The following is a 17,428-nucleotide window of genomic DNA, read 5'->3' on the forward strand; positions in this document are numbered from 1 at the left end:
TAAGTCCTCATGGTATGGGGCCCTTGGACTGAGGAGACCCTGCCCAGGCTGGCTAAATACCTTATTTTAATGGGTGGTGAGAAGCTGTGCAAGGATTTCCTCTTCATTGACCCTACAACATTGGCATCAAGTGTGTGGAGAACTAACCCAAGGATCATAGATAGGGGACAAAGTCCTCCTGTCCCATGTAGTTAGGGGTCTGGTAATGTTAACTAAGGGGACCCCATTTTAAGCTTTTCTATGAGGCCCCCACACCTCTATGTACGCTCATGGAGTGCTCTATCTCCACTTTCATATTTGGTGCCAGATTTTCAGATCTGCACACCATAGGTTGCTAAGTGGGTACAATTGCGCCATCTTCAAGCCTAAGATGGTTGTGGTAAAATGTCAGATTAATCGTGACCATCTCAATGTTTCCTATGGAGGAAAAAGTTGCATGACAATTGCAAGAATTATCGCAAGTCATCCGTGACTTTTCCCCCTATAGGTAAGTATTGAGGTTGTGATAGTCACTGCGGAGCCTTAGTCTAGACATTATACATACATATTCATACGAGAGGGAGAAGAACGAGGGCTATGAGATTCCTTTGAAGGCCGGTTTAAATGGTCCACACATCATATGCATAAATATGATATTACCATAGGAAATTACAATCCATATTTCAGTCTCACAAAGAAAATGTTTGGGTAGTTCCTGTCTGTGTTACAAATGAGACCATGAAACTTGCACAAACACTATTATTATTACCCATAATTTATCTGTCTTAGAAGTCATCCAGGAAAAGAGACAAGTCTCTTACACGGCTCTTTTTTTTTTCCAACCAGTTTGACAGACAAGACGGATTCCTCATTATTATGGAAAATATAGGGTTTGGAGTAATTGCTATTTAAATATGAATGGGAGCAAATTTGGGCACAGCCTTAAGTGGCCTTCCTTTGTCAATGTATAACTTTCTTCTGAATTTCTGTGTTAATTATTGCTTATTTTTTTTTTAAACTGGTTTAATTGGCAATAAACATCTCAACTTTTTAAGCTCGTTAAAATGCAGTCACTGATATTTGATGGGAGTTTTAAAGACACAGAATTAGCTTTTCCTCTGTATGTATAACCTGTAATGATGGCAAACATCTTCCTTATTCCAAACCATTAGACTTCTCTGAAGATTTGCATTTACCTGTTTTTTTATTGCAGAATTATTAAGTCTAAGATGAGCGCTGTGAAAGTTTGTTATAAAAAATTGCATAGTGATGTGGTAATAGGGTCTGAAGACGGGACAAATCTACCCAACACCTGGTAGGGGCCCACAGGATCTACTGCCACATGAAAGGACAGAGACCATGACATATTATGCTAAGTGCACAAAAATTAAATTTTGCACAGACACTCTATAATATTTGGACAGATGTTTTGGAAGAATTTACCTTGTAGATAAACTTACCATAGTCGACAATATTAGAGCTAAGGGCCTATGGGATCATATTACTTTAGGGGTTTCTGCCCAGATATATAGATTTATCTATTGTGAATCCTCCTTGTGACAGGCACCCAAAAATGGATGGAAAATGGTCTTCTAGAGGGGTGGTCCTATCAAAGAGAGGGATATAAAAGAATTAAATGTCCATCATAGAAAAATCTGGTCTAGATCAGTGGTAATCTTCTCAAAGAGGTGGTCTTTTGGAAAGGGTTCACAGTATTTCTCTCCCTCTATCTCACCCCCTCTTTCCCCTGACTTTTTCTCTCTCACACTCCCCTTACTTTCTCTCTCTCCGCTCCCTTTTTCCTTTCTCTCTGCTCCTTTTCTTTCTTTCCGCTCCCTTTCTCACTCTCCCCGTCCCTTTTTCTTATTCTCTTCTCCCATTTTCTCTCTCCCCTTATCTTTATTTCTCTCACTCTACCCACTATTTCTTTCTCTTTTCCCCCTCTCTTTCTCTCACTCTCCTGCTCTCTTTCCCTCCCCACTTTCTCTCCCTATCTCTCACACTCTTCCTTTCTTTCTCTCCCTTTCTCTCTACCAGTCCCCTCTCTTGCTCTCTCTTACCCTCCTTCCCTCTCTCTCTCCTCCTTCCTTTATATTTCTTTCTCTATCTCTTTTCCCCACCCTCTCTGTCTCCCACTCCCTCTCTTCCTTTTCTCTCTCTCATCCGCCCCTCTCTCTGTCTCACATTACCTTTCTCTTGGTCTCCCCCTATCTTTCTCTCTGTCTCTCTCTCCCCATCTCTCTCTGTGTTTCTCCCCCTCTCTTTCTCTCTCTGTGTTTCACACTCTCTCTCTCTCTCCCTCTCTCTCTCTCTCTCTCTCTCTCTCTCTATCTATATATATATATATATATATATATATATATATATATATATACACACACACCTTTAAGGGATTGTCTGCTTTGGTCAATCCCTTTCTGTAAGAAGGGTCCCCCGATGATAAGCTGATCACAATCTGTACCCCAGTGGTCAGCTGTAGTCTGTGTCGAATTGTGAAATTATTCAGTTCTTCTGCAGCGCCACCACAGAGGGATATGAGTCATTAAACAACTCCCATATAATTCAATAGGATGTCTGTGCAATCCACTAGCAGGCCGGGTCCTCCAGATCAAGATATGATCTCTGGAGCCAACCTCCACTCAGATGATGGTTCAGAACTTCTTACTATTAACTCAGAGTTCCCCAATAGGTTATTAAAAAAAGAGGTTTTCTAAACCAGACAACTCCTTTAAGGTACTAATCTAAAAATATTCAAGATTGGCTTATCCAAACATTCGTACATCAGCGAAAAATATTTAATAAGCTGCTAGTTTCGGATGGTGATTTGATGTGGCATTGCACCATTATTATAACAACACCTTCATTATAACCCATGGGGACCAAACAACCCCATCACATTGCTGATACGGAGCTAGCCTGGATATTTCGGTCTTGGCATTTCATAGTATTTTATAGATACTGTATGTTGGGACATATGCATTATTCTCCTGTGACACATTTTTACTTCTTTGTTATTTTTTAAGATAATTCTTTTGACTTTATGTAGCCTAGACTTGATCAAATTAACTTTAGGCAGACAACAGAGGGAAATGGTTTGAGTTCCATTTGGCTACATAAGAAAACTAAGGTCTACATTAAGACAGCTTGGATGAAGGCTTGAGAACATGTCTAAGAACTGAGGCTAAGATATGATGAGGTAACTCAGAAGAATAGAATTAGGGCTATTAGGTTATCATTACAATTCATTTACTTCATGTACACCTTTAAGGTTTGTAGCAAGTTGACCTGATCCACATCTCTGAGGATCGATAGCATATTTGCTCATCTATATAAGATTTTGCAAATTTAGGTTGTTCCTCTTCTTGAGAATCAGTAGGGAAGAGAATTTTTTAACAATCGCTCTAAAACTACCTAAACTTTTCGTATTTGGTGAAGGTCCATCTCGCTTAAAACACGGAATACAGGATATACCTAGGGTCGGACTGGCTAACTAGAGTTCAAGAAGATTCTCTGGTGAGCAGAGGCTCTGACACAATAATAGACACAAGCCAGCATCAGACTGGGGTTCTTTGGGCCCACCAGAGGAGATAACTCTGAGGGCCTACCGTCCATCTATATAGAACATGTATATGTCCATTTTATCCTAGTCCTTGTTATCATTACACACACGGGACATATCATCGATAAGATCTAATAGGTTATTTGTGAATCATCCCAAAATAAATAGACCCTAGTGGCAAGTGATTGCCCCCAATTCACCTTCAAATGGGGTTGTCTTCTGCTTGACCTATAGGGCCCATTATTGTGTCAAAGCCTGGGCCCACCCCCCTGGTGGGCAGTTCGACCATTTAGAGGGGACTTTGGAGCAAATTACTTGCCACCAGGGTCTGTTTCTTATAGGGTGATTCACAAATAACCTATTAGATCTTATTGATTATAAGTCCTCTGCGTTCAATAATAAATGGACATGTACATGTTCTGTATAGTTGGAAGGTAGACCCTCAGAATAATTTCCTTTGGTGGGCCCAAGGAACCCCAGTCCATACACCTATTCAGGGTTCATCAACAGTCTAATTGTGGAATCTCCACATATGGATCGTTTCCATGTCTTTGAGTCCATAAGTCTTCTAATACTGGATCAATGTCTCCTTCATTTATTTAGTCATTTATGGTATTTCTTAAATATCAAGTGGTAAGCTATCTATCTCACCCAACAAACCCATCCAACTTGGAACAGGCCACATCTCATGCTCCAATCTCCGGTTTTGCACCGTTAAGTTCATAAGAAGAAGATGCGGGGACCATATGTGCTATTTAGTCCGTAAAACTAATGCAGTTTTCTCCATTACATTTTATGGAAGTATCTGTTGCCAGTAATAGTTGATTGCCCTTGATCCTCAAGTGTCTCTAATTTCCCACTTGTCACCTCCTGTAATAAGGGACAATTAGCCAGAGCCACATAGTCACAAATATAATTCCCCACCTTAAAAAGGAAAATGGAAGGCATAACTGCCCTGGATATTAGGCTCGGTAATGGCTTCAAGCACTTGATTGATAATGCACCGATATAGAGATTTCCTTATTTCCAGCAGAATGGAGAAAAGCTTGCCCTTTTTTCTCAACTATATCTCAGGAATGATGCATGATTCAGCCTAGTTACTGCAATATCCAAGAGCTTCACCAATTTGAAAATGTGATGACTGGGTGATAATAATGGACAATTTTGCCTACTTCAGTTCCATTAGTGCAATTACCTTGCCTTAGGTGTTTTCAGTCCGTTGTTGAGTGCGGCATTCTTGTACTGCACTGTTAGAGTAATGGGGGCTTTGTATATATTTTACATCCCGGGTATTAAGATGCAATAAAAAGTGTCATTTAATAAAATCCGGGCTCTATGTTATTGTAGAGTTTTGAGCTCTCGTGAAGTTTATTTTTTGGAGTAGATGAACAAGGGATGAATTGATGAGATCAGGAAACAGAAAAAGCTCAGTGGGTAAGATTTATTAGTACGGTCCTAAAGTTACACAGGGTAATACTAGACCAGACAGTCAGAAACTGCACCAAAATAATCTTTGTACCAAAAGAATGGGCACGTTATTAATAAATCTGGCGCATTTTAGGACTCATCTTAGCCATGCAGCTTTTTATAGACACTGTCGAGTAAGACAGAAAAGTGGTGTCAATGTCTTGCGCCAAACTTATGTGTTTTTAGTAATTTCTTACACCTTTTCTTTGAAGGTGCTGAACCGCCCTTGCCTTTTTGGCCCCGCTCTCTACGGTACTGGTCCCTAGTACTTCGCCCCCAGAATTATTTGGACAGTGACACAATCCTCATGATTTGGGCTCCGCTGCCACCACATTGGATTTGATATTAAACAACTGAGATACAATTGAAGTTTAGACTTTCAGGGTTAATTCAAGGGGTTGAACAAAAATATCCTGTGAAACGTTTAGGAATTGCCACCATTTTTCTACACAACCTCCTCATATCAGGGGCTCAAAAGTAATTGGACAGATTAACATTACCATAAATAAAATGTGGTTTTTTAAAATACTTTGTAGAGAATCCTTTGCAGGCAATGATGGCCTGAAGTCTGGACCCCATGGACATCACCACATGCCGGGTTTCCTCCTTTGTGATGCTTTGCCCGACCTTTTCTGCAGCGTCTTTAGTTGTTGCTTGTTTGTGGCTGTTTCTGCCTTAAGTTTTGTCTTAAGCAAGTGAAATGCAGCTCAATTGGGTTGAGATCTGGTGATTGACTCGGCCATTGCAGAATATTCTTCTTCTTTGCCTTATAAACTCCTGGGTTGCTTTCGCAGTAAGTTTTGTGTCATTGTCCATCTGTCCTGTGAAGCGACGTCCAATCAACCTGCTAAATCCCTGAACACTTCAGAATTCACCCAGCTGCTTCTGTCTCCAGTCACATCATCAATAAACACTAGTGACCCAGTGCCTGTGGCAGCCATGCATGCACATTCCATCACACTGCCTCCACCATGCCATCACACTGCCTCCACCATGCCATCACACTGCCTCCACCATGCCATCACACTGCCCCAACATGCCATCACATTGCCTCCACCATGCCATCACGCTGCCTCCACCATGCCATCACGCTGCCTCCACCATGCCATCACGCTGTCTCCACCATGTCTTACAGAGGATGCGCTGTGGTTTGGATCATAAGCCGTTCCAAGCCTTCTCCATACTTTCTTCCTCCCATCATTCTGGTGCAGGTTGATCTTAGTTTCATGCTGTTCCAGAACTGGGTGGCTTCTTTACATGTTGTTTGGCAAAGTCTAATCTGGCCTTTCTATTTTTGAGGCTGATTAATGGTTTGCACCTCGTGGTGAACCCTCTGTATTTGCTCTCATGAAGTCTTCTCTTTATGGTGGACTTAGATACTGATACACCCACTGCCAGGAGAATGTTCTTCACTTGGGTAGATGTTGTGAAGGGGTTTTTCTTCACCATGGAAAGGATTCTGCGATCATCCACCACCATTGTATTTTGTGGACGTCCAGACCTTTTGGAGTTCACAAGATCACCCGTGCTTTTCCAAGAATGTACCAAACTGTTGATTTGGCCACTCCTAACATTTGTGCTCTCTCTCTGATGGATTTCTTCATTTTTCTCAGCCTAACGATGGTTTGTTTCACTTGCATTGAGAGCTCCTTTGACCTCATGTTGTGGGTTCACAGCAACAGCTTCCAAATGCAAATGCTGCACCTGGAATCAACTCCAGACCTTTTACCTGCTTAATTGATGATGGATTAACGAGGGAATAACCCATGCAGCCCATTAAATAGCTTTTGAGATAATTGTCCAATTACCTTTGGTCCCTTGCAAAAGGGGCAGCTACATATTAAAGAGCTGTAATTCCTAAACCCTTCCTCAAATTAGGATGTGAATAACCTCAAATTAAAGTCTGCTGTAAAGGATCTGCCAGGCACAGCTTCTGTGTCAACGCCTATAGGTAATCAGTCTGCACCTGCTTCTATGTCTGTGAGACTGACTCCATCTTCCACCACTCAGGATGGCAGGCTTAGGAGTGGGAGAGCCTATCACAGCCTGGCCAGACGGAGCTAGCTCCCGCCCTCTGTCTATTTATACCTACCTTTCCTGTTCCTCCTTGCTTGTGATTCTTCTCGTTTGGTTTCCTGGCCCTGCTGCAGCTTCTGAACTATTTGACCCTGCTTCATATTGACCCTGGCTTACTGACTACTCTCCTGCTCTGCGTTTTGTACCTCGTACACTCCTGGTTTGACTCGGCTTGTTCACTACTCTCCTGCTCTGCGGTTGGTACCTCGTACACTCCTGGTTTGACTCGGCTCGTTCACCACTCTTGTTGCTCTCGGTGTTGCCGTGGGCAACTGCCCCATTTCCCTTAGCTTCTGTGTTCCCTTGTCTGTTTGTCTGTCGTGCACTTATTGAGCGTAGAGATCGTCGCCAAGTTGTACCCCGTCACCTAGGGCGGGTCGTTGCAAGTAGGCAGGGACTGAGTGGCGGGTAGATTAGGGCTCACTTGTCTGTTTCCCTACCCCCATCATTACATCTGCACTTTAAGCCCATATTGATTATATAACTGTATATTCAATATGTTTTGGTAAACCGCTAAAATGACAAAACTTGTGTCACTGTCCAAATAATTCTGGACCTAACTGTAATTGTAACACCATATCTATCAGGACCACATATTTTTACAATACCATTTGCAACTGTGCAGTGTTTTTGCACACCCATGGACTTCAATGGGCGGCTGCGATGTGTAAATACAAATCAATATAGGACATGCAGTGAGTTTTACGCAACGGACACACACTGCGAGAAAAACAACACGTGTGAATGCCCCATTGGAATGAATGGGTCGGTGTGCTGTGCGTGATTTCAACGCACAGCACACGGACGAGTAATACGCTCATCTGAATGAGCACTTACTTTGTACATCTCCCCCTGTAATCTTCCCCTGATGATATGTGCTGTGTATATAATGATAAGTGTACATGTTCTATATAGATAGAAGGTAGGTCCTCAGAATCATTTGCTCTGGCGGGCCCAAGGAACCCCGGTCCAACACTGGATATACCTATCCATGGTTCATCAACAGTCTAATGGTGGAATCTCAACATATGGATGGTTTCCATGTCCTTGGGTCATGGCTATACCCCAGATTGGCGCTTAATCAACTATATGCATTTGAGATAGTTGGAAGATGTGACGTGAAGGCTCCTGACTCCATACAAGGCCGGATTAAAATTGGTGGAATCCCCTGGTTAAAACATATATGAGGTACCCTTCTATTTTTGTGAAGAAGGAGAATGATACTTCCAAATAATCGTACTTTACTCAGAGCCAAAAAGAGTACAATAAATGTCCTCATAATATGGCGGCCATAAACTTTGTTAAAAATGGGAGTTTTTCTTTAATTATTCATTAGTTATTCCTTACACGTTCACTAACACTTGAGGGGTATTGCGGAAATATGTTTGGATTGTTGTATAGCAACCAGCTCTGAAGGCAGCAGGTGACTATGCTGGGTCTCCTTTCCTCTGTGGAGGGCAGAGTAGTCACCCACCAATCTGCCCAACTGCTGCTGGCTGTGGTGATGAATATTAATAATACATCACATCACCCTGTTGTTCTGTGGAAGATGGCCCCTACTAAGAAAAAACAAAGGGGCAGATATAAGATTATTCTTATTCATAATATATAATTTCGAGGTTTAGCAGTGTTATTTGCACTGCACAGCAGTTTTAACAAACCCCACTCGCTCACAGCATAAAACAAATCTATGTTCAGTGCGGATACACTGCGTTAAGTTGCGCAACGTATCCGCCCTGAACACCGCAGGGAATGCCGTCCGAAAAATCTCACCACATAGTGAGCACCGGAAATTTAAAAAAATCTTTCATACTTCCCCCCTCCCTCTTCTCTGCGCGTAGTCCAGCCTCCTGGGATGACTTTGAAGACCATTTGACCTCTGCAGCCTGTGATTGGCTGCAGCGGTCACATGGGATGAAACGTTATCCCAGGAGGCTGGACTGGAGAAGAAGCAGGGAAGTCTGGGTAAGTATAACTTTATTTATTTCTGTTTCATACTTGAGATTTTTTGCGGCGGAATCGCCTCAAATGTCGCAACACACACCACTTTGTTGTAGGTTTAAGCACCTCATTGAATTCAATGGGAAAACACGCAACAGAAGAGCTGCGATTCCGCAGCATTAATCGACACGCTGCGGTTGATGAAACCGCACCGCAGTTCAATTTAGGTGCGTTCTTTTCCGCTGTGTGGGGACGAGATTTGTTAAAACCTCACCCACACTGCTGCTACTGTAACACGCTGTGGATTTTCCGCAATGAATCCGTTGCGGAAAATCCGCAGTATTTACGTTGTGTGTGTTCATACCCTTATTGTGCCAATTTTTGCCACTGAGGACAGAAGGGCCTGGTTTTTATTTCTCCTCTCCATGACCCTTGGACCAAGTCCCCCCACAAGTTTCTAACAATGCAGTTCCTGTGTAGAGGGGAAGTCGAGCAGATGTTCTCACACCCAGTACCAAAGGAGATGAGAGCTCCCAGGGCTGGGCCCCCTCCCTCCAAGGGCCCCATAGCAGCTGTGTAGTCTTCCTCTATGGTATATAGGTACTTATTACCGAAACATTGTATATATTTTAGACTTTGGTTAATTTTTTTTCTTTGAAACACATACAGTGCCATATGTAATGGAGCGCCCTATTCTCTGTATGATTGTACCGATGTAGCCAAGTTTATCTTGGCTTTGATAACTCCCAACATGTTATCACACAACAAAAGCCATTGAGAAAGTCAAGTTAAAGTTTCTTACCTTGTGTATTTAATGCGTTAAGAGTCAAGATAAGGATGGCTACATCTGTATGTGGATCTAATGTCCTGAGACCAGTAGAATAGGGTGGATTGAATTTTCAATATTGTCCCAGTACAACTAAACAGTAGAGTCTGATATGTGTAATTACATCTTCCCCCGGTGCCGGAAAATCAATCCACAAATTGCCTTTTAATGGTTGCACTTGTAGGGAAGCCGGGTCTTTGTGTTAAGAAGAAGCCAATGTGTTTAGTTGGTCACCTAAGGGAATCCACTTATGACTCTATTACCCGCTAAATTAACAGTGATTTAGTTAGGTGTATTTATCATGAAGAGAACAGCGGATAATTAATACACAGCACTACATGCAAATTGTACCCACAGCACTTATCTCATTTTCAATTAGCAGAAATGTTGCAGCAGTACCGGCTTGTTACAGTTTTACCACGGGTTGGGTAATTAATTTCTGCAAGTGGCATATCAGACACCTGATAATGTAGATTATTAATAAATGTCACCTCAGGTATCGGTTCGTTAAAGGAGACAAATAATTGTTCAACGGTCTGCCCTATGGAAATTTATATTCACAGCTCATTGCATCATTGCGATTCTTCTTTATTGTAGACGTTAGGAAAATATTCAATGCCGTGTATTATCATCTATATACCAGTCATGGAGGGGGAGCCAAGCTCAGGTCTGGCAGGGCTGGCCCTTCCTGATGATGGGGATGCCACATTCGGCCTGGAGCCCGAGGCTTGTGACAAACATAAATCTTAATATTAATTGTATTAATTAGCATTGTGTTTGGCATTTCTGGGGCCCCAAGCAAAGTTTTGTCTGGGGGCCCTAATCAAAGACACCTGTAGAGTGTCACACACAGTGCCCTCTGTAATTACACTGCATTTTTTCTCTTCACCTTCTGACTCTCACCTTGTCCCAGGTACTAAGGATTTGGCACCAAGGGACTGCAGTGGGTGGCAGCCGGCTATCTACACTTCACCACCTCATAATAGTCTCGGAGGAGCGCCGCCATCCCCTCACCTTTTTGCTGTACTAACTCTGTAAACAGTGTCACACACACTGCCCCTGTAGAGTACAACACGCAGTGTCACCTGTAGATAGTGCCCCACACATTGACCCTGTAGATAGTGCCCCAAACAGTGCCCACTGTAGAGAGTGGCACACTCACTGCCCCCTGTAGTGTACCACATGAAGTCACCTGTAGATAGTGCCCCACACATTGCCCCTGTAGATAGTGCCACGAACAGTGCACCATGTGGAGAGCGTCAAATACAGTGCCCCCTGTAAAGAATGTCACACACAGTACCCCCTGTAGACATTCTCACACTCATTGCACCCTGTAGATAGTGCCACACACAGTCCCCCCCTCGTAGATAGTGTCACACACAGTGCCTCCTGTTGATAGTATCAGACCCTGTAGATAGTGCCCCCTGTAGACAGTTCTATGCAGGAATAGTGCCCCAAAAAATAATAAAACTTATACTAACCTAGCCCCATTACCATGCAGATACAGTTGAAAATAGTGGCGCTGTCTGGGGGGACAGACAGGGTGGTAAAGACCGCCACTGATTGTGTATCACAGCTGTTACGCTGTTATTAGGTTACTTTATGTATGAAGCTGTTGTTTGAGCACTGTTTTTTGGTATTATTTGATCACTATGGTATTGATCATGGTGGTATTTACTTTGTGTGGCGCTGCTACTTAGGCACTGTATTGAATTTTTTCAGTGGCCAACTTATGGTATGAATATAGAGGCCTGTATAATGCTGATAACTTTGCACTCAATGGTATACTGTAGTTATTCGTGCCATATATGAAAGTACACTATATGGGGGTGGCCCCAACAGAAGGTGTTGAGCAGGACACCATCCAATCTCATTCCGGCCCCTCATATTACATGAAATTTTGAGATTTGATTGGACCTCTGCTTAGATTGTTGCCTCTGATTTCCAGTAACATAAATCTCTGAGTCTTTGTCAAAGAGATATGAGGGGTTTATAGACCCTATAAATTAGTGGTGGTCCGAAATCACAGACTCCACCAATTAAATCTTATACGAATTTATGACATATCTGAAGATTATTTTGACTAGACTTTTTCCTTAAATATATAGTTACATAGTTAACTATTGAGACATTGGGGCAGATTTCTTCATTCTTTCCTAAATTTAGACTAGACAGCCCTAGACCAGACAGGCAGAGACTGCGCCAAATCTATCACAATGATGCACTTTCCTCTACCTTACGCCACCTTTTGGCTGGCATACTTTACATCAGTATTTTGCTCCATTTTTCCTGTTCCTGTTCAGAGCAGGAGATGTTTGTAGGTTCATATCTATGGGGGAGAAGATGGGGTCAACAAGCTGTGAATCTCTTTTTAAGTGTCCCAAAACAGCCACAACATTTGCTTTTATGGTGGGTACTGTTTTGGGCTTATTTATGTAAACCATATACCAGTATTGCATTGTGGAAGGGGTATAAAGATTTATTTGTTGGCCTTTGAGTCATAGGAACGGTAGCTTTTCTCAACTTTGCTATTCACTTGCAGAGCAACTCCTCTGTTGGCGACACAAGACGTATCTACCCTTATAAATATACAGAAAGTTGTACGTCCACTGAGATCAGCGCTATGTTCTATCAGGCTGAGTTCACACGGGGCGGATATGGTGTGTAAAAGCACGCAGCGTGTCCGGCCTGTGCACCACAGGGAAGTCCGCAGCGGCGGTCACATGGGTTGAAGCGACATCCCAGGAGGCCGGCCTGGAGGAAGAAACACAGACTCCTGGGTAAGTATAAGATATTTTTTTTTTTCTGAGTTTGGTTTTTTTAGCAAGAGGAATCCCTGCTAACCCACCGAAAAAAACCACTCAGAAATTGACCTGCGGTGCGGAATTTTATTCCGCAGCATGTCAATTGTATTTGCGTAAACAATTGCTATTTGTTGCGGGTTTTATTTGTTGGATGAGATTTGTTTTATCTCATCCACTTTGCTGCTACTGTATTTGCTGCGGCTAATTCCGTTGCAGAAAATCTGCAGTATTTACGCAAAGTGTGAACTGACCCATACATCTTTTCGTACACTACTAAGGTTACATAGTTACACATATAGCTACATAGTTACACAGTTACACAGTTAAACAGTTTGTACGGTTGAAAAAAGACACGTCCATCAAGTTCAACCAAGGGACTGGAAAAGGGAAGGTAAAAATTTCTACACATAGTAACTAATATTTTTTTGTTCTAGGAAATTATCTAACCCTTTTTTAAAGCATCTACTGTCCCTGCTGTGACGGCTCCTGCGGTGACTATCACAGTTCTCACTATCACAGTTCTCACAGTAAAGAAGACTTGTCGTCTCTGCAGGTTGAACCTTTTTTTCTCCAGACGGAGGAAGTGCCCCCTTGTTTTTTGAGGGGGTTTTACATGGAACAGGATTTCACCATATTTTTTGTATGTGCCATTCATATATTTATAGAAGTTAATCATGTCCCCCTTAGTCGTCTCTTTTCAAGGCTAAATAGGTTTAGTTCTTTTAATCTTTCCTCATAACTTAGAGTCTCCATGCCCCTTATTAGCTTCGTTGCTCTTCTTTGTATTTTTTCATCCTTTCTGTGAACTGGAGCCCAGAACTGAACTGCATATTCTAGATGAGGCCTCACTAATGCTTTGTAAAGTGGTAATATTACATCCCTGTCCCGTGAGTCCATGCCTCTTTTAATACACGACAATATCCTGCTGGCCTTTGAAGCAGCTGATTGACATTGCATGCTGTTATTTAGTTTATCATTTACAAGTACACCCAGATCCTTCTCATCAAGTGAATCCCCCAGTGTAGCTCCCCCTAGGACATATGATGCATGCAGGTTGTTCGTACCCAGATGCATAACTTTACATTTATCTACATTAAACTTAATTTGCCAAGTGGACGCCCAAACACTTAGTCTGTCCAAATCAGCTTGCAATTCACGAACATCTTCCATAATCTGAACTATATTACATAGCTTGTATCTTCTGCAAAAATAGAAATAGTGCTATTAATCCCATCCTCTATATCATTAATAAATAAGTTGAATAATAGTGGTCACAGCACTGAACCCTGGGGTACACCACTTATAACCGGGGACTATTCAGAGTAGGAATCATTGACCACAACTCTCTGGATACGTCCTTGAGCCAATTCTCAATCCAATTACAAACGATATTTTATAAACCTATAGTCCTTAATTTACCCATTAGATGTCTGTGAGGGACAGTGTCAAATGCTTTTGCAAAGTCCAAAAACACTATATCCACAGCGGCTCCTCTGTCTAGGCTTCTCTTCACCTCTCATATAAACACTATCCACAGCGGCCCCTCTGTCTAGGCTTCTCCTCACCTCTCATATAAACACTATATCCACAGCGGCCCCTCTGTCTAGGCTTCTCCTCACCTCTCATATAAACACTATATCCACAGTGGCCCCTCTGTCTAGGCTTCTCCTCACCTCTCATATAAACACTATATCCACAGCGGCCCCTCTGTCTAGGCTTCTCCTCACCTCTCATATAAACACTATATCCACAGCGGCCCCTCTGTCTAGGCTTCTCCTCACCTCTCATATAAACACTATATCCACAGCGGCCCCTCTGTCTAGGCTTCTGCTCACCTCTTCATAAAAACATATCAGGTTGGTTTGACAACTTCTTTCCTGACGCCTCAGTGTCTCATACACTCCCTTTGGTAGACGGTTGTGGTATCCAGTGGTATCTTCCTTCATATATTATATGCATATTGCAGCAACGCAGTAAACCTTATGCATGATGACAACGGGTGACCCTGGATCCTTGAAGATGTGACATCAACAAAATAGAATGAATGAATGAATACAGTCAGGGGTGCAGCTATAGGGGGTGCAGAAGCAGCAGTCGCACCCGAGCCCTGGTGCCTGAGGGGGCCCAATATCCCCCCACCTGCATAAGTAGACATCAGTATTATAAGTGATATATGGTGGGTGAGGGCCCTGTTATAGATTTTGCATTGGGGCCCAGGAGCTTTAAGTTACGCCTCAGAATACAGTATTATATTTTTGTATAACTTTTTCATTTTCATTGTAGCCCTTAGAAATAACTGGAAGTAGAATTCATCTTGTCATTTATTTGTTATGTAAAAAATAGAGTTAAAAAAGGAAATAAAAAAAAATGTGAAAATAAATATTAACCCTATATGAACCTTTTGAACACTTGGAATGAGAATTAATGCATGTCTGTTTTAGTTTATATTATTCCCCATAAAATAACACTTTAGGAGCATTTTTTATTAGAACTCTGTGCCTCTGTTATTCCTCCTAGAAATGTATAAATAAATTGAAAAGTGGGCAATATCATTCTCCTGGTCAATAGAGTGTGTTCCTACACAGTATGACAATGTCAGCGCTGATGGGACAGTATCAGAGTGTGTGGGGAAACACTTCATTGACAATTTATTGATACATTTCCAGGAGGAAAATCAGTGGAACAGCAGAATGCAGAAGAGATGCTCCAGAATCATTATTTTATGGGGAATACATGTATTTATTAAAACAGACAGGTCAGGCGAGCAAACTATTTAATAATATTGGGAAGCATGGTGGCTCAGGGGTTAGCACTGTTGTGTTGCAGCACTGGGGTCCTGGGTTTGAATCTGACCAACATCAGCATGGAGTTTGTATGATCTCCGCTTGTTTGGTGGGCTGCCTCCATCTACACCAGTTTCCTTCCACACACCAAAAACTTACCTATAGGGAATTTAGATTGTGAGCTCCCCCTGGGGACAGTGAGTTAAAGCTTCTGTACAGCACTGCGGAATATGTTGGCGCTATATATGCAACAGAAAAAAATAGACAGAATAAAATGAAGGGAAAAAAACACACAGATGTTACAATGTTGATGTAATAAAATCGACATAAAACTAGCATCAGATGGAAAATAAAAATAAAAAAATGTTCGAAAATAATTTTGCTGAAAATGCTAATTATAAAATATTAATTAATATATACCTCGTGTGTAAATATATATAGATAGACACTGTATATAGATATATATACAAAAAACGATTTTATGTCGTACTTCATGGTTATGTTGCTTTGCTGTCCTGTCACTCAGCTGGTTGGGTCTTTTTTATTCTGTGGGTTACTTTTGACATTTCAGCATGTGCTTTGTGTCCTTTTGTGGATTCAAGTCAATTTTGTAAAATATTATTGTTTCTAACAAAATTTTTGTACAAAATGGTATGTACAAAATGCAGAAACTTCAGAGAAAAGAAAAAATATAATGGGCAATAGAAAAGTCTAGGGACACACAGCTGAACTAGTGGGTGTAATGGGCACCAGAGTGCCGACTAGGTGGGCAAGAATTTAATTTGCCTCATATGCCTTCTCTCATAAAGTAATCCCTGCTAAACACATTTATGGGATTGAAGACCATGAAGTTCTTGCACTTAAGGAATGGAGACATTTACTTGAAGATTTCTTAGTTCCAGTTACTATCTTCACAAACCATAAAGGTCCAATTACACTGGCCGATGCAGCGAGTGCCGATCAACTAGACAGCTCCTTGATCGGCGCTTGTTTCCTCCTATCACAAGGGGCTATGGATGGGGAAGAGCGGTCGTCACTCCGATCGCTCTTCCCCATCCATTATTATCATGTCGGTAGCGCGTTTACACAGGGAGATGTGCTGCCGACAACGATAATATATTCGTTTTTTAGAACGATACGATCAGCAGATGATTGAGTATTTGCTTGTTCATCTGCTGGTTCTGCCCTGTTTACACAGGGAAATTATCGGCAACGAGCGTTCTTCTTTGAACTATCGTTTCCACGATAATTGTCCCGTGTAAAAGGGCCTTAAGAACCTCCAGTCTTTGCAATGTCTGATTGAATGCCATGCCTGCTGGTTATCTCACTTTACTCCTTAAGTGACTTATTGTCCTTACTCTGGTGGCACCTGGGAAACTATTGATTGCTTGATCTTACTGGTTGTCCCACGTAATGGAAATTTGTTGAAGCCTCTTCTATCTGTGGTCAGCGCTCCTTTTTGTCCTTCTCACACCTCTGCCTATTAGAAGCCATGTGTGGTCATACCTTTGTATAGATTTCCTAACTGACCCTTCCATGGTTGAGGTTTCCTTCTTCACTATGGTTGACCATTTTTCTTCTTCGAAATCTTTCTCCTGCTCTTGCTTTGGTTCCATCTTCCTTAACGATAAGTTTTGCTTGCAAATAATTTTCAATTGTGGATATGTTATATACATCTAGATTGTGAAGGAACTAAAAAAAAATGGTCTCTTTCACTAATTGGGATAATTGGGCACTGCCGCTCCTGTATGCAAAATTTCCCTATAACTATAGTCTCCATGTATCCACAAGTACTACTCCATTCTTTACTAAGTATGTCTGTAATCCAAATTTGCCTACTTTTCTTGTTTTTCCCATCCAAGGTACCTGCAACTGATCTCACCTCACAGAATTTTAGAGGTTTAGTTGTCCCTTGAAATCCCTTCTTTTTATCAGAAAAAAATCTGGCAAAAAGAAGAGATGAGTGGTACCTTGTTTCAATCCAGAGGTCTAG

The 17,428-nt window shown here is 41.8% G+C and overlaps 1 long non-coding RNA gene across 9 annotated transcripts in view; it reads right to left on the reverse strand.

The window, feature by feature from the left end:
* The window catches only part of LOC142760249 (uncharacterized), a 131,344-nt gene that overhangs the window by 95,031 nt on the left and 18,885 nt on the right, over positions 1-17,428 (reverse strand). For 5 of the 9 annotated variants that reach the window (XR_012883282.1, XR_012883281.1, XR_012883275.1 and 2 more), the window contains one exon: positions 15,595-15,674. This is a non-coding gene — a long non-coding RNA (uncharacterized LOC142760249). Of the gene's footprint in view, positions 1-1,439; positions 1,586-8,569; positions 8,641-12,093; positions 12,178-12,306; positions 12,603-14,487; positions 14,665-15,594; positions 15,675-17,428 lie in introns of those variants that run through there. The other 4 variants (XR_012883278.1, XR_012883277.1, XR_012883280.1 and 1 more) reach the window with 4 other exon arrangements.

This window comes from Rhinoderma darwinii, chromosome 4 (assembly GCF_050947455.1).
Source record: "Rhinoderma darwinii isolate aRhiDar2 chromosome 4, aRhiDar2.hap1, whole genome shotgun sequence".
NCBI lineage: Eukaryota > Metazoa > Chordata > Amphibia > Anura > Rhinodermatidae > Rhinoderma > Rhinoderma darwinii.